The following is a 23,811-nucleotide window of genomic DNA, read 5'->3' as shown; positions in this document are numbered from 1 at the left end:
TGGCAGAAGACCCCAGACCTCCCAAAAGGCAAGAAACTCCCCACATACCTGGGTAGGGCAAAGCGGAGAGATTCCCGCACAGAGGATCGGTGCCGAGCAGCACTCACCAGCCCGAGGGGCTTGTCTGCTCGCCCGCCGGGGCGGGAGGCGCTGGAAACTGAGGCTCGGGCTTCGGTCAGACCGCAGGGAGAGGACTGGGGCTGGCGGCGAGAACTCAGCCTGAAGGGGGCTAATGTGCCACAGCTAGCCGGCAGGGAGTCCGGGAAAACTCTGGAGCTGCCGAAGAGGCAAGAGAGGTTTTCTTCCCTCTTGGTTTCCTGGTGCGCGAGGAGAGGGGATTAAGAGCGCTGCTTAAAGGGGCTCCACAGATGGGCGCGAGTCACGACTGAAAGCGCGGAGCCCAGTGACGGGCGTGGGACGCTGGGGCTGCTGCTGCCGCCGCCAAGAAGCATGTGTGCGAGCGCAGGTCACTGTCCACACCGCCCTTCCGGGAGCGTGTGCAGCCTGCCACTGCCGGGGTCCCGGGATCCAGCGGCGGCTTCCCTGGGAGAACGCACGGCACGCCTTGGACTGGTGCAACGTCACGCCAACCTCTGCCGCTGCAGGCTCGCCCCGCACTCCGTGCCCCTCCCTCCCGCCCGCCTGAGTGAGCCAGAGTCCCCGAAGAGGCTGCTCCTTTATCCCGGTCCTGTCTGAGCGAAGAACAGATGCCCTCCGGCGACCTACACGCAGAGGCGGGGCCAAATCCAAAGCTGAGACCCAGGAGCTGTGAGAACAAAGAAGAGAAAGGGAAACCTCTCCCAGCAGCCTCAGAAGCAGCGGATTAAAGCTCCACAATCAACTTGAGGTGCCCTGCATCTGTGGAATACCTGAATAGACAACGAATCATCCCAAATTGAGGAGACAGAAGTCAGTGCTGTGCCTCTGAGGTGGGAGAGCCAACTTCAGGACACTGGTCCACAAGAGACCTCCCAGCTCCACATAATATCAAACGGCAAAAATCTTCCAGAGATCTCCATCTCAACACCAGCACCCAGCTTCACTCAACGACCAGCAAGCTACAGTGCTGGACGCCCTATGCCAAAAAACTAGCAAGACAGGAACACAACGCCACCCATTAGCAGAGAGGTGGCCTAAAATCATAAAAAGTCCGCAGACACCCCAAAACACACCACCAGACGTGGACCTGCCCACCAGAAAGACAAGATCCAGCCTCATCCACCAGAACACAGGCACTAGTCCCCTCCACCAGGAAGCCTACACAACCCACTAAACCAACCTTAGCCACTGGGGACAGACACCAAAAACAACGGGAACTACGAACCTGCAGCCTGCAAAAAGGAGACCCCAAACACAGTAACATAAGCAAAATGAGAAGACAGAAAAACACACAGCAGGAGAAGGAGCAAGATAAAAACCCACCAGACCTAACAAATGAAGAGGTAATAGGCAGTCTACCTGAAAAAGAATTCAGAATAATGATGGTAAAGATGATCCAAGATTCTATTTCCCAGATCCAAACTCTTGGAAATAGAATAGACAAAATGCAAGAAACAGTTAACAAGGACCTAGAAGAACTAAAGATGAATCAAGCATCGATTAAAAACACAATAAATGAAATAAAAAATACTCTAGATGGGATCAATAGCAGAATAACTGAGGCAGAAGAACGGATAAGTGAGGTGGAAGATAAAATAGTGGAAATAACTGCTGCAGAGCAAAATAAAGAAAAAAGAATGAAAAGGACAGAGGACAGTCTGAGAGACCTCTGGGACAACATTAAAAGTACCAACATTCGAATTATAGGGGTTCCAGAAGAAGAAGAGAAAAAAAAAGGGACTGAGAAAATATTTGAAGAGATTATAGTTGAAAACTTCCCAAATATGGGAAAGGAAATAGTTAATCAAGTCCAGGAGGCACAGAGAGTCCCATACAGAATAAATCCAAGGAGAAATACGCCAAGACACATATTAATCAAACTGTCAAAAATTAAACACAAGGAAATCATATTAAAAGCAGCAAGGCAAAAACAACAAATAACACACAAGGGAATCCCCATCAAGATAACAGCTGATCTCTCAGCAGAAACTCTACAAGCCAGAAGGGAGTGGCAGGACATAATTAAAGTGATGAAGGAGAAAAACCTGCAACCAAGATTACTCTACCCAGCAAGGATCTCATTCAGATTTGATGGAGAAATTACAACGTTTACAGACAAGCAAAAGCTGAGAGAGTTCAGCACCACCAAACCAGCTTTACAACAAATGCTAAAGGAACTTCTCTAGGAAAGAAACACAACAGAAGGAAAAGACCTACAATAACGAACCCAAAACAATTAAGAAAATGGGAATAGGAACATACATATCCATAATTAGCTTAAATGTAAATGGACTAAATGCTCCCACCAAAAGACACAGATTGGCTGAATGGATACAAAAACAAGACCCATATATATGCTGTCTACAAGAGACCCACTTCAGACCTAGAGACACATACAGACTGAAAGTAAGGGGATGGAAAAAGATATTCCATGCAAATGGAAACCAAAAGAAAGCTGGAGTAGCAATTCTCATATCAGACAAAATAGACTTTAAAATAAAGACTACTAGAAGAGACGAAGAAGGACACTACATAATGATCAAGGGATCGATCCAAGAAGAAGATATAACAATTGTAAATATTTATGCACCCAACATAGGAGCACCTCAATACATAAGGCAAATACTAACAGCCATAAAAGGAGAAATCGACAGTAACACCATCATAGTAGGGGACTTTAACACCCCACTTTCACCAATGGACAGATCATTCAAAATGAAAATAAATAAGGAAACACAAGCTTTAAATGACACATTAAACAAGATGGACTTAATTGATATTTATAGGACATTCCATCCAAAAACAACAGAATACACATTTTTCTCAAGTGCTCATGGAACATTCTTCAGGATAGATCATATCTTGGGTCACAAATCAAGCCTTGGTAAATTTAAGAAAATTGAAATTGTATCAAGTATCTTTTCTGACCACGATGCTATGAGACTAGATATCAATTACAGGAAAAGATCTGTAAAAAATACAAACACATGGAGGCTAAACAATACACTACTCAATAACAAAGTGATCACTGAAGAAATCAAAGGGGAAATTAAAAAATACCTACAAACAAATGACAATGGAGACACGACGACCCAAAACCTATGGGATTCAGCAAAAGCAGTTCTAAGGGGGCAGTTTATAGCAATACAATCCCACCTTAAGAAACAGGAAACATCTCGAATAAACAACCTAACCTTGCACCTAAAGCAATTAGAGAAAGAAGAACAAAAACATCCCAAAGTTAGCAGAAGGAAAGAAATCATAAAAATCAGATCAGAAATAAATGAAAAAGAAATGAAGGAAATGATAGCAAAGATCAATAAAACTAAAAGCTGGTTCTTTGAGAAGATAAACAAAATTGATAAACCATTAGCCAGACTCATCAAGAAAAAAAGGGAGAAGACTCAAATCAATAGATTTAGAAATGAAAAAGAAGTAACAACTGACACTGCAGAAATACAAAAGATCATGAGAGATTACTACAAGCAACTCTATGCCAATAAAATGGACAACCTGGAAGAAATAGACAAATTCTTAGAAATGCACAACCTGCCAAGACTGCATCAGGAAGAAGTAGAAAATATGAACAGACCAATCACAAGCACTGAAATTGAAACTGTGATAAAAAATCTTCCAACAAACAAAAGCCCAGGACCAGATGGCTTCACAGGTGAATTCTATCAAGCATTTAAAGAAGAGCTAACACCTATCCTTCTCAAACTCTTCCAAAATATAGCAGAGGGAGGAACACTCCCTAACTCATTCTACGAGGCCACCATCACCTTGATACCAAAACCAGACAAGGATGTCACAAAGAAAGAAAACTACAGGCCAATATCACTGATGAACATAGATGCAAAAATCCTCAACAAAATACTAGCAAACAGAATCCAACAACACATTAAAAGGATCATACACCATGATCAAGTGGGGTTTATTCCAGGAATGCAAGGATTCTTCAATATATGCAAATCAATCAATGTGATACACCATATTAACAAGTTGAAGGAGAAAAACCATATGATCATCTCAATAGATGCAGAGAAAGCTTTTGACAAAATTCAACACCCACTTATGATAAAAACCCTGCAGAAAGTAGGCATAGAGGGAACTTTCCTCAACATAATAAAGGCCATATATGACAAACCCACAGCCAGCATCGTCCTCAATGGTGAAAAACTAAAACCATTTCCACTAAGATCAGGAACAAGACAAGGTTGCCCACACGCACCACTCTTATTCAACATAGTTTTGGAAGTTTTAGCCACAGCAATCAGAGAAGAAAAGGAAATAAAAGGAATCCAAATTGGAAAAGAAGAAGTAAAGCTGTCACTGTTTGCAGATGACATGATACTATACATAGAGAATCCTAAACATGCTACCAGAAAACTACTAGAGCTAATCAATGAATTTGGTAAAGTTGCCGGATACAAAATTAATGCACAGAAATCTCTGGCATTCCTATATACTAATGATGAAAAATCTGAAAGTGAAATCAAGGAAACACTCCCATTTACCATTGCAACAAAAAGAATATAATATCTAGGAATAAACCTACCTAAGGAGACAAAAGACCTGTATGCAGAAAATTATAAGACACTAATGAAAGAAATTAAAGATGATACAAATAGATGGAGAGATGTACCATGTTCTTGGATTGGAAGAATCAACATTGTGAAAATGACTCTACTACCCAAAGCAATCTACAGATTCAATGCAATCCCTATCAAACTACCACTGTCATTTTTCACAGAACTAGAACAAAACATTTCACAATTTGTATGGAAACGCAAAAGACCCCGAATAGCCAAAGCAATCTTGAGAACGAAAAATGGAGCTGGAGGAATCAGGCTCCCTGACTTCAGACTATACTACAAAGCTACAGTAATCAAGACAGTATGGTATTGGCACAAAAACAGAAAGATAGATCAATGGAACAGGATAGAAAGCCCAGAGATAAACCCACGGACATATGGTCACCTTATCTTTGATAAAGGAGGCAGGAATGTACAGTGGAGAAAGGACAGTCTCTTCAATAAGTGGTGCTGGGAAAACTGGATAGGGACATGTAAAAGTATGAGATTAGATCCCTCCCTAACACCATACACAAAAATAAGCTCAAAATGGATTAAAGACCTAAATGTAAGTCCAGACACTATCAAACTCTTAGAGGAAAACATAGGCAGAACACTCTATGACATAAATCACAGCAAGATCCTTTTTGACCCACCTCCTAGAGTAATGGAAATAAAGACAAAAATAAACACATGGGACCTAATGAAACTGAAAAGCGTTTGCACAGCAAAGGAAACCATAAACAAGACCAAAAGACAACCCTCAGAATGGGAGAAAATATTTGCAAATGAAGGAACTGACAAAGGATTAATCTCCAAAATTTATAAGCAGCTCATGCAGCTCAATAACAAAAAAACAAACAACCCAATCCAAAAATGGGCAGAAGACCTAAATAGACATTTCTCCACAGAAGATATACAGACTGCCAACAAACACATGAAAGGATGCTCAACATCTTTACTCATTAGAGAAATGCAAATCAAAACTACAATGAGATATCATCTCACACCAGTCAGAATGGCCATCATCAAAAAATCTAGAAACAATAAATGCTGGAGAGGGTGTGGAAAAAAAGGAACACTCTTGCACTGCTGGTGGGAATGTGAATTGGTACAGCCACTATGGAGAACGGTATGGAGGTTCCTTAAAAAACTACAAATAGAACTACCATATGACCCAGAAATCCCACTACTAGGCATATACCCTGAGAAAACCATAATTCCAAAAGAGACATGTACCAAAATGTTCATAGCAGCCCTATTTACAATAGCCCGGAGATGGAAACAACCTAAGTGTCCATCTTCGGATGAATGGGTAAAGAAGATGTGGCACATATATACAATGGAATATTACTCAGCCATAAAAAGAAATGAAATTGAGCTATTTGTAATGAGGTGGATGGACCTAGAGTCTGTCATACAGAGTGAAGTAAGTCAGAAAGAGAAAGACAAATACTGTATACTGACACATATATATGGAATTTAAGGAAAAAAATGTCATGAAGAACATAGGGGTAAGACAGGAATACAGACACAGACCTACTAGAGAATGGACTTGAGGATATGGGGAGGGGGAAGGGTAAGCTGTGACAAAGTGAAAGAGCGGCATGGACATATATACACTACCAAACGTAAGGTAGATAGCTAGTAGGAAGCAGCCGCATAGCACAGGGAGATCAGCTCGGTGCTTTGTGACCGCCTGGAGGGGTGGGATAGGGAGGGTGGGAGGGAGACGCAAAAGGGAGGGGATATGGGAACATATGTATATGTATAACTGATTAAATTTGTTATAATGCAAAAAAACAAAAAAAAAGAAGAGTCACCGGTCTGTTGCTGTTCCCTACAGTGACTTTTTCTTCTCCTTCTCCTCCTATAACTGTCCTTGGATTCTGCATTTGCAGTTTCCTACCAAAATAGCTCAGCATTTGACTCTCCTAATGTTTGAGAAAGCCATTAACAAGATCAAGTCCAGAACAATCCTTTTCATCAAGCCATGCCACATTATTCTACACACTGTTTCATTTTTAAATAGGCTAATGTATGTATGTTACCTTTTATACATTGCATTTCATTAGGCCTTTGTCTTGGGCTAGCATCACCCCCTCATCACCTTGTGGCTATGGAACGCTCAGAAGTAGAACCATATGTGCCATGCTTGCTGCCCTACTGTGCTACCTTAATCTTACTCCATGAGCAGCAAGACTTTCTCCATGCTAGGCTTCCCTCCTTCACCCCTGTAATCTCTGTGTAAAATTTCACATGGGGGGCTTCCCTGGTGGCGCAGTGGTTGAGAGTCCACCTACCGATGCAGGGGACACGGGGTCGTGCCCCGGTCCTGGAAGATCCCACATGCCGCGTAGCGGCTGGGTCTGTGAGCCATGGCCGCTCAGCCTGCGCGTCCGGAGCCTGTGCTCTGCAACGGGAGAGGCCACAACAGTGAGAGGCCGGCGTACCGCAAAAAAAAAAAAAAAAAAAATTTCACATGAACCCAAGTTCCTATAAGCAGGGCTGCAGCAGGACCAGCTGGCAGCAGAGTTGCATCAGACAGCACAGTAGTAAGAATTAAAATCATTCGTCTTCTTTCTTTCCACTGGCAGCCAGGGGAGAGCTGGGGGTGGGGAAACGTTATGGATCACAGCATTACCAAGGCGACCACAGAGAAAAGGAAGAAGGTTGGGGATTTGGGAAGATAGTGATACAGGTTAAGATATGGGTCAGGGGTCTCTACCTTTTTTGCACGGCAGTTCTGCACTTGTATAATTTATACTCCTTTCAGATAAATGTATTCCATGCTTTCAGTCTGGTAATACAGCAACATAGTTTGCTTTCTGAACAGTGCTGCATAGATTTAACCGTTTACAAAACCACTTGGACTCCTCTTTGTGTTGACTGCATCTGGTGATATATTGATTAATTTAAGAAGCAGATCTTTTTTTATGATTTTGGGAAAAATCCATTGATTTGAATTACAGTTTCGGATTTTTGAATATTTTTTTAGCATTGTGATAAATTGGGGTGGGGGGAAACATGACAACAACTAGTCCTCTCTTTTTCTTTCCTTTCTCTCATCCCCAATACTCAGGATTCTAAACACTGTATGTCTCGGTGCCTATGAATCGCTCAGACAATAAAATGTTTATAGCTGAGCTCCACTCAGTGAAGTGTGTATCTGTTATGAAAAAAGATTGCTATTTGGAGCTGGAAAATTACAATAGACACCCACAGGAAGGCATCCTGGTTCAGATCACACTAGGACATAGAGCTCTTCATATTGAATTACTCCAAGGAGCCACTTAGAATAATCAGGTCTTAAAGACAACACAGAATTCACAGAGAAATCCTTCGAAGATTATTTTGTACATGATATTAAAACCAAGTGTTAATTTTTCTCTTCAATCTCATGCAGATGTCAGGGTCTATCCTGAAATACAAAAATGGAGAGGGCTTATAGTGTTTATTTTATAATGTCTTTTTTTTCTTATTTATCTGTTAGACACCCTTTAAAAGGAGAGCTATAAGCACAGAACATAAAATTGGGTGTAATTTAAACCTCAGGGGTTAATAGTGGGTTCCTTCTTTATTTAAGCTTCTTAATGTTCCTGAGCTTCCTCTTCCTAATCTATGAAATGGAATGAGGGTGCTTTCAGATCCTTAGTTACAAATGAAATTATAGATATTTATGCTCTTTTCTGCAGTTTAGTTATGTTTCTCACATCACCCTTCTCCTCCATAACATATGCATATATAGCAGTTTTTAAACGCAGATGGCACAGTTTTTAGAGCCATAGAATGAAGGTAATATTTATCTCAGAATTTCTATAGCTCTGATTACCTAAATATGCTAATAGAAAAATTAGGCTAAGAAAAAGACTGTAACTAAGCAAGATATTCTCATAGTCACACGGGGTGTCAAAACTTCAGAAAATGTATTAACCTACCTACAATTACTTGGGAGAAAGGCAAAAGGAAACAGAGTGTAAAAGATTATTTTTGCATATTTTAGTCCTTTGCCATAATATTTGCAAAAGGTAAATATCTGAAAATAGGAAGATGTACTAGACTTAGTTTATAAGCTACCCCAGATACACATTTCCCTTGTTTTCTGGTTGAACAGTATTAGAAGACTATCATCTGTGGGTCTCTCACAATTCATCAAGTCTTGTGAGCAGAGACACTGACTGCCTTTATTCCAGAGATGGAGACAGTGTCTCCCTGCAGAGCAAAAGGCCAGTTTGCTTAGTGTCCATTATAAGTAAGGATATGTCTCTCTCCAGGGCAAAGGTCAGGCAAGCTTATTGCCCATTATAAAAGATTTGAGTTTCCTAAGCTTTGAGTTATTCTCCTAAAGTGGCACCTACGTGTATCAAGTGTAACCTGACCCTGTTCAAGTCACACTGTGGGAATTGGGGCTCAGGGAAATGCACAAATGCTGGCATTCTGGTTAATGTTATCACTGCCAGTAATAAAGTCCCAGCAGTCTCATATTTTCTGCCAACATCCGTGAGGCAGCGAACTGGTTAACTAAGTAATATCTCAGACCCTTCACTGTTCTTGATAAGCAGCAACTTGTCCTTTTCCCTTGGTTCTAAGTCCAGCTAACCTCACCATTATAGACTGTTGACCTCTAGGTTGTACTGGCTAAGAGCTCAAACTTTGTCAACTCAAACTTTGTCAGCTCCAGCTGGACTGGGGCTCTAGAGCCAGCTACTTGGAGAGACCAGGTGACTCAATGCAGGAAAGTTAATGATTCATGGGATGAACTTTGCTGGAAGGGAGAGCAGGGTCAGGGAGGGAGCCTACAAAAAAAATGCATCTCACACTCTCCTCTTGGAGAGCCTTCTCTGAGATGAAGTCTTCTCTTATCCCCTCTCTAAAGATAGTCCGGATCGCAAGCCCACTAGTGTCCTTTTTCTTATTTGTTTCTCCTCCTTCCTTCCCTTGCTCCTTTTCCCCTCATTTCTGCTTCTCTGAGATTTGATTCTTCAACAGATAGTAGCATACAAGCTACAGGATTTGTTTTCTAGAAAACCTGGGTTAAGAGAAAAGTTTAGAATACTTGCACGTCAACTCTGAATTTTTGCAATTAAAGTAACTGTGAAGCAAAATTGTATTAACAGACGGCAAATATATTTGAAAATTGGTTAGCTGTCCATGTGAGCTCTTTAAGTGTGAGAAATCTGGCAGAGGTCAGTCTACACAGTAGCCTCCTCTCAGGCACAGCAGCAGGGACAGCCATCTTAAAACTGTTATGTTCATCTTCCTATAATTGAAAACACTGTCAAATAATATTCATAATCGCTAACTCTCTGCAGCTTTAGAAATCGACTTGACATAATACATTACTATTGCTATCATTTTCACTGTTTCTTACAATGACTGTGACCAATACAATACATAAAGAGTATAAGCTACTGACTTATTTAGAGGAAATCTTTGATTCTGGATTCCAGGCAGATCTAGATATCATGGTTTTAGTACTGTGTTCAGATTCTGTTTGACATGGATGAGATTTGAGAATTAATGCCCAAGATGCAGATCATCAGAGGAGGGAAAAGAGGACCTGTAGAAATCAGGGGATAGAAGATGGACTTAATGTTTGATAGATAGACATGGGTTCAGATGCTACTTTTATCACTTCCTAGCTTTCAGTATTTATCAAACACCTTCATGTGCTGTTATGTGTTGAACTGTATCCCCCCTCCCCCCTCATGAAAATTTATATGTTGATATTCTAACATATAGTACCTCAGAATGTGACCTCATTTGGAAATAGGGTCATTGCACATGTAATTAGCTAAATTAAGATGAGGTCATTAGGATGGACCCTAATCAATTTTGACTGGTGTCTTTATAAAAAGAGGGCATTGGAAACACAGATATATACATAGGGAGAATGCCATGTGAAGATGAAGGCAGGGATCAGGGTGATTCTTCTACAAGCCAAAGAATGCCAAATTGCTAGAAAACCTCTTAAGGGAGAGGCATAGAATAGATTGTTCCTCACAGCCCTCAGAAGGAACCAACCCTTCCAAGACCTTGATCTCAGACTTTCAGCCTCCAGAACTGTGAGACAATACACTTCTGGTGTTTAAGCCACCCTGTTTTTGGTACTTTGTTACTGCATCCCTAAACAACTCATACATGTGCTCTGTGTCATGCTAAAAGCTATACATAGAGAAGTGAAAAAAATACAGACATAGTACCTGCTCTCATAGTACTTACAATCTAGTATGAAATAATAAATAAAAAATAACTATAAACTTTCTTAGGAAAGAAACAAAGAGGATGCTATGAGAGAACATTGGTGATGGGGACCAGTGGTTACCTCAGAGAGTAATAGTAGGAAAGTTTTCTCAATCAGGATCTAAACATCTAAACGGAGACCTTCCATTCAAAGAGTTTTGGGGTTGGGAGGTTGAAGTAGGAGAGATAGCACCTGTGTACACCCAGAGACCAGGGAGAATTTAGAATACACCAAGAACTAAAAAAGGGAAACATCTCTATCCTGGTGAGTCAAGGACGAAGGGTAAAAGATAAATTAGAAGTATATCGAGGCCACATCATGCAGTTATCCAGATGGAAACCATTTAGGGACTTTAAAAAAAGAAATTATAGGATCCATTGTACTTGTAAAAGCCTCATTCTGGCTTCTGTGTAGAGAACAGATGGGGAAATACAAGAAAGAAAGTGGGTAGATCAGTTGCAAATCTATCCTAGCTAAGGTGAAAGCATTAGAGATGGAGCAAAATGACAGATTTCATTTGAAGAAAGAATTAATAAAACTTGATAACTATTGGGGATAGAGGAGTGAAGGAAAAGAAAAAATCAAAATGACTTCTAGGTTGTTGGCTTGAGCAGACAAATGGGCAAATAGTGGTGCCATTTGCTGAGAGAGAAAATGGAGGAAGAAACAAGTTTGCATTCTTGTGTGTGAAAAAAGTTAAGATGAGACAAAGGAGAAGAATCAAGAATTTAGTATTATAAAGTTGAGATCCCTTGAGGCATTAAGCAGAAATGTCAACTGGGCAAATTGTATGTAAGCTTTGTCTTTAACACAGAGATCTGTGCTAGAGATAATAACTTTTTTTTTTCATCAGCATATAAATGGTACTTAATATTATATGGGAATGACTAGGAAGAAAGTGTAGAGGTAGAGGAGAAAATATACACTCAAGCCTTGGCGTAGATGTTAAGAAAATTACTTAACCCCTTGAAACTTAATCCTGTCATCTGTAAGTGGAAATATTACACACTCTTAAAGTTGTGTGTTGATCAAATGAAATCATGTTTATTTGTAAAATGCAATGCAAATCATAAAAGCTAAATACATGGTGGTTATTGTAATCATATGAGTATTTCTGTTTTGTACTGAAGAGACAGAAAAAATGGAAGTGGGAGACTGAAAAACAGAGGAAGAAATGTTGTTTGGGAAATTCAATGGAAAGGTTCAATAAGTATGGGTAATTAGCTCTTTAAAATGCATATCAGAAGCAAATAAGAATGGGCACTGAGAGTGGCCACTGTGTTTGTGAGGCAATTCCAGAGAACTTCCTTGCTATGATGGCAGAAAACAAACATGTAAAAAGGAGAGAATTTGAGTAGTTTTAAAGGGCAGGGGGCAGTTCAAGTGAAGACTTTTTCCAGCAAAAGGATTATGTGTATGTGTGTTATCAAAGGTAAAAAGATAATTTAAAGGGGAGATCAAAGGTGTTAAATGATGCACCTGAAGTCTTATTTAATTGCTGGGCAATATGTCTCTGACAACAGAGCCAGAGGCCCTCCCCCTGGGGCTAAACTTCGACTCAGTTCCTGAGAGGCAAGTGGTCTTCAGCTTTGATAGTGAAAGTGGTCCCAGTGAGTAGAGGGCTAGTTTGAGAAGGGTAGCTGGGTTCTTGGTAAGTGTGGGAAGGCAGTAACTTCCAGGATGGTGGGAAGAAGAGAATTAGGGTCACTAACCATGAAGGAGATGGTCAGAAGAGAACACTTGGTGACTAGAGAGGATTTGGAGGCTTGAGTACAATGGATGAGACTGACCATTGAGAAAGGGTTAAACTGTAGTGAGAGATGTGGCAGGTAAGGAAGGGAACAGATATCAGGCCCCCAAATCTTATGTTGATGATGTGTAAACCCCTTGGTGAGTGAGGAGTGCAGATATCAGTGAAAGCAGGAGAAACCATGAGACAATATTGCTTTATTGCTCAACCACATTGGTGTTGACAATTTCTGGGAGTATAGTAGAAGTAGGGACAGAATATTTTGTAGTTATTCAGATAAAATTAGTATGTCTGATGAAAGATATACTTATGAAAATGCATGCGAGAGCTTAAAGCATGGTTGTAGGCAGGTAGAAGGCAATTGTTAAGTGTAAGTCTAAGTGTATGCTGAATTAGAAGGAAATAATAGGATCACTTCTATTTTTTGAATTATATTCATGTGAATTTCAAATCACATGAAATTGAAGGAAGTCTTTGAGTCTTTTTTTTTTTTAAACTGGAGAGGTTTATTTTATTTTATTTTATTTTATTTTATTTTATTTTTTATTTTTTTATGCTTTATAACAAATTTAATCAGTTATACATATACATACGTTCCCATATCCCCTCCCTTTTGCGTCTCCCTCCCACCCTCCCTATCCCACCCGCCCAGGCAGTCACAAAACACCGAGCTGATCTCCCTGTGCTATGTGGCTGCTTCCCACTAGCTATCTACCTTACGTTTGGTAGTGTATATATGTCCATGACACTCTTTCGCTTTGTCTTTGAGTCATTTTTAATTGTTTATATGGAACTAGAATCCAACTGACTGTAATTCAAAGAACATATCCTCTCCTTATTTTGTATTCCCTATAGTCTCACATTAATGTTAGGTATGTGGCAAAGGGTGCATCTAGTATGAATGAATGGATACATGTATGGACCAGTGTCCTATCTCTGGGTGAGTTTGAGCATAAATTGGCCAGTCACTGGTCAGATACTGTAGAGGGAGTTTAAATTTCAGATGAAAGGAAGAACAATGTGGCCTCTAAATCCGCTGAGCAGTAGATTCTAAAATTCTGAGATACTCTGAATCTAAGAATTAGTAGATCGAGGCCAGCCCAAGAGTACATTCTATCTGAGACAAAGCCCCCATACATAAAAAACCACATCCATGTTCCAAATGAATGTGTGCTTTAGCTCTCTCTAAAACTTACCTAGGAAAGCAACAGTTTCCTGTCCTAAATTAAAGCTTTTACTAGAGAAAGCTTTGCTTTCTCAGGGAATATCTTTTTTTCAACTTAAAAGGATTATCGGGCTTCCCTGGTGGCGCAGTGGTTGAGAGTCCGCCTGCCGATGCAGGGGACACGGGTTCGTGCCCCGGTCTGGGAGGATCCCACATGCCGCAGAGCAGCTGGGCCCGCGAGGCTTGGCCGCTGAGCCTGCGCGTCCGGAGCCTGTGCTCCGCAACGGGAGAGGCCACGACAGTGAGAGGCCCGCGTACCACAAAAAAAAAAAAAAAAAAAAGGATTATCTTATAGAGTTTTCCATCAGAGAACAGTAGAAAGGGGTACTGAAGAGAAACAAACCTAAAATTCTATTTACATTGGAAGTATTTTCTAGAAACATGCTTTAAAGAATATGTATTTCTTTTGAAAGGAGCAGGAACCCCAGGTATAAAAATGCTAATGATATTCTTCTCTGCTTAAAGAACATTTCATAAATAATATACTTTTTTCAAGAGACCATAGCAACGCTGAACATTCATGGCACTGTTTCAGACCCAGGAAGTTACTGATATTTTCCTGGTGAAATGTGATATTTGCCACATCAATCTGGTTTATGGAAAACCAAATTAATTATATTATTTAAGTTGTTAATGAGATGAGTTAGAATTTTATATTCTTCTACAGCAATGTTTTCTTCATCAACTCTGCTCTCTTTGGTCTCCTTGACACTTTCATGCCTAGCCATAAGACAGATGTTATATTAATACAATAAAATGGTATCGAAATTAAAATAGCAGTAACTAACATTTGTATTACACTTTATTGTTATCAAATTATACTACCACATCTCACTTATTAACCATCTTGTGAGCCAATATTATTATTTTCATTTTCATTGTACAATACGAAATATAGATGCTCAGAAAGTTTCCAGAGGTATATAGTAAGTAAAGAAACTGAGACTAGGAACTTTTCTTGCTACCATTCCATGTTTTTGTTTTGTTTTGTTTTTCTGTTTTCTCTATAGCTGTTCAAATTGTACCTCTAAATTGGATATCTTTGGTCCTTTCTTTAGAATTCCCCAGGCAGAAAACAATTTCTCTTTATCTGAGCTGTAAACTGTCTCCAGAAGAGAAAGTTAAAAGATAAGTCCTTGACTCTGGTAATCCAGTAACCTTTTGCTTTTAGGATATTTGGGGTATATAGAGGACTAGACAGATTTTTTATCCCTTCAAAACCTTTAAGCTTTGGGAAGAGATCACCATGAAGCATCAAACATATTCATTTGTCAATCCTACAATGTCTTCTGTTTCCAGGAAACAGAGCTTGACAGTTTCTTCCTTTCTGGAATACTGTGAATAGTGAAATGAGTACAAGCTTAGGAAATAGACAGAATCGAGTTCATATCCCATTTCCTCCATTTATTAGCTGTGTGGTCTCAGAAGAATCATTCAGTCATTGAATCTCAACTATGCATTTGTATAATGGATGATAGAATTTCCTTGAATTAGAGATTCCCTTCTTCTTAGATTGCAGGAAATATATGTAAAGAGACTATCATAGGGACTTCCTAGAATGCTCAGCAGAACATAGTCACTACTGCTATTTCTGCACTAGGTCTTGTAAATCATCTTGTTGCTGCCACCAGCCTTTGAAGAGCTTGCCCTAAAGGTAGGTGGGAATTAACATTAGAGGCTGTATTACATAGTCTCCAAGAAGGTTGTGTGCATTCCCCCAGGTGTCTACCCAATGCCTCCCACCACAATAACAGCAGCAGACTAAGGGCCACATAAAGAAACTATCCTATTGTATAATCCTTTCATGCATTGGTATAAATGCTTTTATGTGATCTGGTAATTCCTTATTACTGTAAGAGCATCCCCTGGAAATTTCAGGACCATCAGCTGGCTCACATGGTACCGTAAATGCCTTTTTCCATGTCTGATGAGTCCAGTGATCAGAAGATTTTTCTGATGTGCTGAAATCAAATGAATATACCTGAACCAAAAAGTAAATAATTTTTCGCGTGCTTTGTTTGCAGCACCACGGTGTCATAAAGCAGATAGAAAAGAAATGAGGCTTGTGATCATTTGTATTGTTGCTGGGTCTTTTCCATTCATGAGGTACCTGTGATCATCAGCTATGCCTGAGAGACACTGGTGGTCCCCAGATCACAGGGCACAGGTGCTGAGCTGCATAATAAAAAAAGGGGATCCTAGCAACGGCATCAAAGTGGATGTTTCGATTTCCTTTTAAATATTTTTTTACTGTAGTTTTTTTATAAAGATGAAAGCTAATAGATTGCCTGTTTTCCAATATATATATATATGACTAATCAGACACCCTGAACTTTAAAATATATTGTAAACTGATTTTGTTAAAATAATAGCTTTCAGATATCACAGAAACAGAAAGTCTAAGGTGGGCCCCGAGCTGCAGCTTTATTCATTGCAGTGAGGAGGGGTTGAGTAGGTCAGAGTCTGGGCTTGGGAGTCAGATTGTCTGCACTCAAATCCCACATCGGCACTTTCCTGGCTGTATAACCATGGGCAAGTCACATCTTCCCTGGGTCTCAGTTTCTACATGTGCAAAATGGGGATAATTACGGAGCTGTTGCCTGAATTCAGTGAGATAATGTATGTAAATAGCTTAACATAGAGATAGGCACATCACAGGAGCTCAGTTAGCAAATGTCATCTACTGTTGTTTTAGTAATTTATTTCCTCAAAAGATATCTATTGGATTCTGAACATGAACAAAATTCCAAACAAAAATAAATAAAACAGTAAGACAGCCCTGGACCTCTAGGAGCCCACCCTCTTGTGTGAGACACAGAGATGGATACGTTTATATCCTAAGTGCTCAAATAGAGGCAGGCATGCCCAGAGTACTGAGGCAAAATGAATAAGGGAAAGCTAGCAGCCCAGGGTGGCAGGAGAAACTTCCAATCATGCAATGTTTACTTAGTGGGAAGAGAGATAGGGCATCAGCTGGAGCAAAGCTTGGCAACCTTTTTTCTGTAAAGGGCCAGATAATAAATATTTTCAGCTTTGTGGGTCATTCAGTGTCTCTGTTGCAGTTACTCAACCCTGCAGCTATATAGACCATACATGGATGAATGGACGTGGCTGTCTTCCAATAACATTCTATTTACAAAAACAGGTCTTTACTATCCAGGGTTCTTCAGAGAAACAGAACCACTAGGATGTGTCCATATACAGAAAGAGATGTTAAGGAATTGACTCATACAATTATGGAGGCTGGCAAGTCCAAAATCTGCAGGGTAGACCATCAGGCCAGAGCCCCAGGGAGAAGCTGAAGTTGCAGTTCAAGTCCTCGAGCTGTCAGGTTGGAGACCCTGAGAAAAGAGCCAAAGTGCTGCTCAAGCCTGAAGGCCATATGCTGCAGAACTTCCCTCCTGCTTTTTGTTCTATTCAGAACAATATATGAGACCCACCCACACTGTGGAGGGTGATCTGCTTTACTCAGCGTCCACTGATTTTAATATAAATCTAACCCCAAAACATCCTTCAAGTGGGCACATAAAGTCAACCATCACAAGGCCTCAGCCAGATTTGGCCCACTATAGTTTGCCTACCCCTGAACTAGAGAGAGAATTCTTTCTGCTCAGACTAAAGTGGTGGAGATCTTTTTTCCAAAAGCAATGGTACTCTGATTCCAAGGTATTATGAATTAGTCATTGTGTACTCTGCCAAATCCCAAGGCTTAAGGACCAGAGCAGGGAGACTAGAAGGACCTGAGATTGGGTTTGGTTATCCCCAGACCTCTTTCTCCCATCACTGAGAATGGGAAGGCCACTTGGCCTTAGCTTCATATCCAAATAGGACACAGTGGGGAGAAAGGGGAAGCCAGAACTCATAGTGGGACACTGCTTTCTCCCCTAACAAATGAGACTGTGGGCAGAAGAGGGAGCTTAGCAGAAGGAAAGGATTATGTAGCCACCTTCCTAAATGGATTAAACAAAGTCAAGTAGAAAGGGAGCCCCTCTCCTAATTCCAACCCGACATTGATTCAGTGACTTGTTCAGATTCATACAGAAAGACCCCCATCATGTTCGGTTGGAGACCTGAGAATATGAGACTGTTGGTAAGATAGGAAAAGAAAAAGACTATGGAGGAAGCAGGGGAAGGAGGAACAAGGGAAAAGAGAAGAGGGGTATAGAGAGCAAGGTGGGACATAACACAGTAAGTGAGAGAAAAGGGAAGAAAGGTGACTTTTTGTAAAAGGTTTCAAGTTCAATAGTCACACTCTCTGCAAATAAAGAAAGCAGGTACAACACAACTCAACACAGAAGCTTGTGTGCAAAGTTACGGGAAACAGAGACATTGTATACAAAGTTAGGTTAAGGGTGATTCTGTGGTTTTGTTTTGTGTGTTTTGTTTTGCGGGTATGGCTCTCCCTCAGTCACCTGAACTCAGCAAAGAAATGGTTATCCTGATGAAATATCAACAGCCGACCCACAGTAAAAACTGACAAATACTAAAAATTAAGAAAAAGCATAATTACAAAAAAAAACATTGTCACTGCTTCCTCCCTCTGCATTTTGCTTTTTTAAACTTGTGTGTGTGTGTGTGTTTTTAAGTTTTTGATTTTTTTCTTTTTAAATCCTGAAAGGTAGACAGTAAAAGATCTCCTGGAAGAATTTACAACCAACTGCATGAGGGTCTGGGAAGCTGAGGGGCTGGAGGAGGGCTGGGACAAGAAGACAGGAAGGGGCCCTCCCCTCAGCTCTGTAGCCTCACTATACGACCACGGGCCGTGCGGGGTGGTGGTCTAGGAAAGGTGATTTTTCATTTCACTTTTTAAATGTAAAACTAACTCTATATCTCTCTTCCTTAGATCTTCTACTTCAAAAACATGTCTTCTCTAGCTCGAAGGGTCTTATAGCCCTTAATCCATTTAAATCGCAAAGTATTGATAGTTCAGGACTCTTAGATGAAAAGTATTACTGAAGTACAGAGCTTAGGTTCATTATTAATAAAATCGGTCCTTAACAGCAGTCTTTTTCAAACTTACTGGCTCCTTGAGAATGTCTAAGATTAGTAGTAGATGGCCCTCATCTAATAAAAGCATCAGACAAACGGAGGTATGTATGTATCATAACCCCTTTATGAGAGCTTTGTAAGAACTATGTTGTCCAACACTAAACTAAAGGAAACACCTAGGTAGAGGGGTAGCTTGCTGTATGTCACAGCTGACCTGAAAAGCTGCATGAGAATGGAATCAGTGTAAAGTAAAGCAGATTTTAACTACCCCAGACAAGTTTTTATTATTCAGCCCTATGCCAATCAAAAATCTATGGTAACTGGGATTTCTATTTTTCTAAGTAAATATAATAAGAAAAAATAGAAGAGAAACTCCCTGTCACTGTGTTTTCACAAACAAGGGTGATTTATATCACTACCCTTTCATTCATTTTTTAACAAATTTACTGAAGTAAGTTTGAAGTTAAACTATAACCTCTCTGTTGACTTGTGGTCAAAGTATTTTTATTTTCCTTTGAACTGATTTTCTTTCTGTTTATTTGCTGCCCACCTACATTTTATTAGTATTATTTATACAGAGTATTTGTATGAATTATTTGTGTGACATACATTGTGGAATAACGTGAGATGTAAATAAACATAATATCAATCATATTTATGTAGAAAATAAGACAAAACCAGCAGCTGCCAATTCACAAGAGCAAGCCCTGGTGAATGTTTGTGGTAGTATCAAAAACCTCACTGTCGGGCTTCCCTGGTGGCGCAGTGGTTGAGAGTCCATCTGCTGATGCAGGGGACACGGGTTCGTGCCCCGGTCCAGGAGGATCCCACATGCTGCTGAGCAGCTGGGCCCGTGAGCCATGGCCGCTGAGCCTGTGTGTCCGGAGCCTGTGCTCCGCAACGGGAGAGGCCACAACAGTGAGAGGCCCGTGTACCACACACACACAAAAAAAAAACAGAAACAAAAACAAAAAAAACCTTACTGTCTTTAATCTTCAATCTTCCTAGGAAATTTCCTTCATATTATCTATGATTGTTTAGAGTTCCTTTTCTTGGTTCTCTTAATATGCCTTTCTTATAGCATCTTTTTCCTATTTCATAGCCTCACTTAAATCTGTGATGATATTAAGCATTTTTTTCCTTTTACTTCCTGCCTTATCTCTGTTTCCTTCAAGTTTCTTTTTTTCTTTCTTTCTCTTCTTTTTCTTGTTTTGATTCCTTTCTTTCTTTCTTTCTTTTTCTTTTCTTTTCTTCTTTCTTTCTTTCTTTTCTTTCTTTCTTTCCTTCTTTCTTTCCTTCCTTCCTTCCTCCCTCCCTCCCTCCTTTCTTTCTTCCTTCCTTTCTTTCTTTCCTCTCTCCCTCCCTCCCTCGCTCTCCTTCCTTCCTTCCTCCCTCCCTCCCTCTCTCCTTCCTTCCTTCCTTCCTCTGTTTTGGTCTATATCATTCAGGTTATAACTCTTCTCAATGTCTGCTGATCCTTTCCTGTCCATTTATATTTAAGCACAATGTGTCACAACTCTGATTGAAAATGGCAGGCTTTACTTTATAGTGGTCAGCTGGAGGGAGGCTCCTGCTATTGGAATCCACAGGTTTTTTCTTCCAGACAGTGTTTTCCCAAGAAAGGAAACCTCTGATCTCCTGCCTGGAGGTTATAAAACAAAGTGTCAGGTTTTGTAGAACTGAGCTAGGTAAGTAAAGAGGATAAAGGAGACTCATAATTAAAGACATAGCTCTCACCATTTAGTGTGTAGATACACATTTAATTCTTCTGGTTTTAATATTTAATCCCATCCTCAACTTTTTCTGATATTCTAGAGCAGGATTTCTGAACCTCTGCATTATTGATGCTTAGGATTGAGTAATTCTTTTTTGTTTGGACCATCCTGTAATTGTAGGATGTTAGCAGCATCTCTGACATCTACCCACTAGATGCCAATAACATCACCCCCACCCCCCAATTGGGGACAAAAAACATCTCCCCTTGGAGGCAAACTGAACCTGTTTGAGAACCACTGTTCTTAGGGAAGCCCTCTTATTCAAACACTCCAGAGAATAAGTGACTTGTCTTTTTCTGCTATGTGTCTGTGTATGCATATGAAAGATTAGGAAGAGAGTGTTATTTGTCATGCTATACAGATCTAAGGATCTAACTAGATGCAATCTTTACATCTTGATCCCCACTGAATCTTGAGATATCTGCTACCTATAATTCCAGGAATTTTACTGGGTTCTGTGACAAGAAACCACTTGTTTCTTGGCTTCCATAATAAAGATTCTTACTCTTCTTTCATCTGCAAAGTCATAAAGAATTGTCCATCTGCTTTCAGCTTCAAAAATTTTCTTGATGTGTCTTAACTATAGTTATTTCCACTCCCATCCTCTTTGCGCTTGAGAGTTGAGAGGAATTTTTTTAACCCCTTTACTCTAATTCTTGTAAATTTGAAGAGAACAATTTATACATGTGTTCTCTGTCATGTTTTTGCATGATTTTTCAATATTAAATGCAAACCTTAATATAATGTCTGTGTTTATGGTTATGTACACAGAACTTGGAAGGTACATTTTATTTTTTCTAGAGTATTATTATTAATCCAGGAACAGGAATCCCTTGTATGTGCATGAAAAGGGGTGCTTATGTCTTTCCAAAACTCACATGTTGAAACCTGGATCGCCTATGTGGTGGTATTTGGTGGGGGTGTCTTTCAGAGGTGATTAGGTCATGAGGACTGAGCCTTTCATAAATGGGATTAGTAACTTCATAAGAGAGATCCCTCACCCCTTCTGCCGTGTGAGGACACAGTAAAAATAAGGGTCTATAAACCAGGAAGTGAGCCCACACCAGACACTGGATCTGCCAGCACCTTGATCTTGGACTTCACAGCCTCCAGAACTGTAAGAAATAAATTTTTGTTGTTTATAAACCACCCAGTCCATGGCATTCTGTTAAAGCAGCTCTAGTGGACTAAGACAAAGGGTACAGCTTATAAAGCTGGGTCTGGCAATAACTTACTTCTAAGTTTTCAGGATAGCTAGCACATTGCCAAGGCCATCATTAGTGCTCAGTTCATCTGATTGATTAATTGGTTCAGCTGATACTTACAATTGCTCCCTGAAGCTGACTAAATAAATATTAGAACACAGGGAAAGTGAGGCACAGAGAGGTTAAGTGACTTGTTTAAAATGACTCAGTTAGGCCTGAAGCCCCGCCCACCCTGGCTGCAAGGGTTGCCGGGAGAACCCCCATCTTCTTTAGGCGCGTTGGGCAAGCCGCCAGGCTCTGGAGAGAGGAGACGTTGCTGTCGCTGTTAGTGACTTGTGGCATGTTTCTGTGGGACCAGGAACTTAAAGATAGCCAGAATGGCAGAAAATGGTGATAATGAAAAAATGGCTGCTCTGGAGGCCAAAATCTGTCATCAAATCGAGTATTATTTTGGTGACTTCAATTTGCCATGCAACAAATTTTTAAAGGAACAGATCAAACTGGATGAAGGCTGGGTACCTTTGGAGATAATGATAAAATTTAATGGGTTAAACCGTCTAACAACAGACTTTAATGTAATAGTAGAAGCATTGAGCAAATCAAAGGCGGAAATCAAGGAAATAAGTGAAGATAAAACTAAAATTAGAAGATCTCCAAGCAAACCCCTCCCTGAAGTGACTGATGAGTATAAAAATGATGTAAAAAACGGATGTTTATATTAAAGGCTTCCCAATTGATGCAACCCTTGATGACATAAAAGAGTGGTTGGAAGATAAAGGTCAGGTACTAAATATTCAGATGAGAAGAACATTGCACAAAGCATTTAAGGGATCAATATTTGCTGTATTTGATACCATTGAATCTGCTAAGAAGTTTGTCGAGGCCCCCAGAAGTACAGAGACACAGACCTGCTAATACTTTTCAAGGAAGATTACTTTGCAGAAAAAAAAAAAAAGAAGAAGATGAAGAAAGAAAGGAAAATAAAATAGATGCTAAATTACGAGCTAAACAAGAGCAAGAAGAAAAACAAAAGTTAGCAGAAAATGCTGAAATGAAATCTCTAGAAGAAAAGATTGCTTGCTGAAATTCTTGGGGGACTTAGATGATCAGACGTGTAGAGAAGATTTGCATATCCTTTTCTCAAATCATGGTGAAATAAAATGGATAGACTTTGTCAGAGGAGCCAAAGAGGGAATAATTCTATTTAAAGGAAAAGCTAAGGAAGCACTGGATAAAGCAAAAGATGCAAATAATGGTAACCTACAATTAAGGAACAAAGAGGTCACCTGGGAAGTACTAGAAGGAGATGTGGAAAAAGAAGCATTGAAAAAAATAATAGAAGATCCACAAGAATCCCTAAACAAATGGAAGTCAAAAGGTCGCAGATTTAAAGGAAAAGGAAAGGGAAATAAAGCTGCCCAGACTGGGTCTGCTAAAGGAAAAGTACAGTTTCAGGGCAAGAAAACTAAATTTGATAGTGATGATGAACATGATGAAAATGGTGCATCTAGACCAGTAAAAAGAGCAAGAGAAGAAACAGACAAAGAAGAACCTGCATCAAAACAACAGAAAATGGTGCCGGAGACCAGTAATTTAGTAAACATTTTTTATTCATTTTAATTAGATTTTAAGCTGCTTTTGTCTTTGGAGGCTTTTAAAAAGAAAACCGAATTAGGTCCACTTCAATGTCCACCTGTAAGAAAGGAAAATTTTTTTGTTGTTTAACTTGTCTTTTTTTGTTGTTACTGTTATCCAAATGAGTATTTTTTATGTATAATTCTGTTTGTGTTCTTTCAAATTATTCAAATATCAAAAGAAACATTCTTCCACTAAATTGCTTTTGTAATATGAGGATGTATTAGTACAAAGTAATAAAATGTATACTGCATAAAAATAAAAATAGTTTATTTAAAAAAATAAAATTAAAAAATATAAAATGACACAGTTTGC

At 39.8% G+C, this 23,811-nt stretch overlaps 1 pseudogene across 1 annotated transcript; it reads left to right on the top strand.

Annotated features, from left to right (window-relative positions):
* Window positions 1–22,201: 22,201 nt before the first annotated feature.
* Window positions 22,202–23,643, top strand: LOC308618022 (lupus La protein homolog; annotated as a pseudogene). Its single transcript has one exon. The product of its transcript is annotated as a lupus La protein homolog (transcript).
* Window positions 23,644–23,811: the final 168 nt, after the last annotated feature.

This window comes from Mesoplodon bidens, assembly GCF_964165515.1.
Source record: "Mesoplodon bidens genome assembly, chromosome: 5".
NCBI classification, from domain to species: Eukaryota; Metazoa; Chordata; class Mammalia; order Artiodactyla; family Ziphiidae; genus Mesoplodon; species Mesoplodon bidens.
This window is presented reverse-complemented; position numbering and strand designations above follow the sequence as displayed.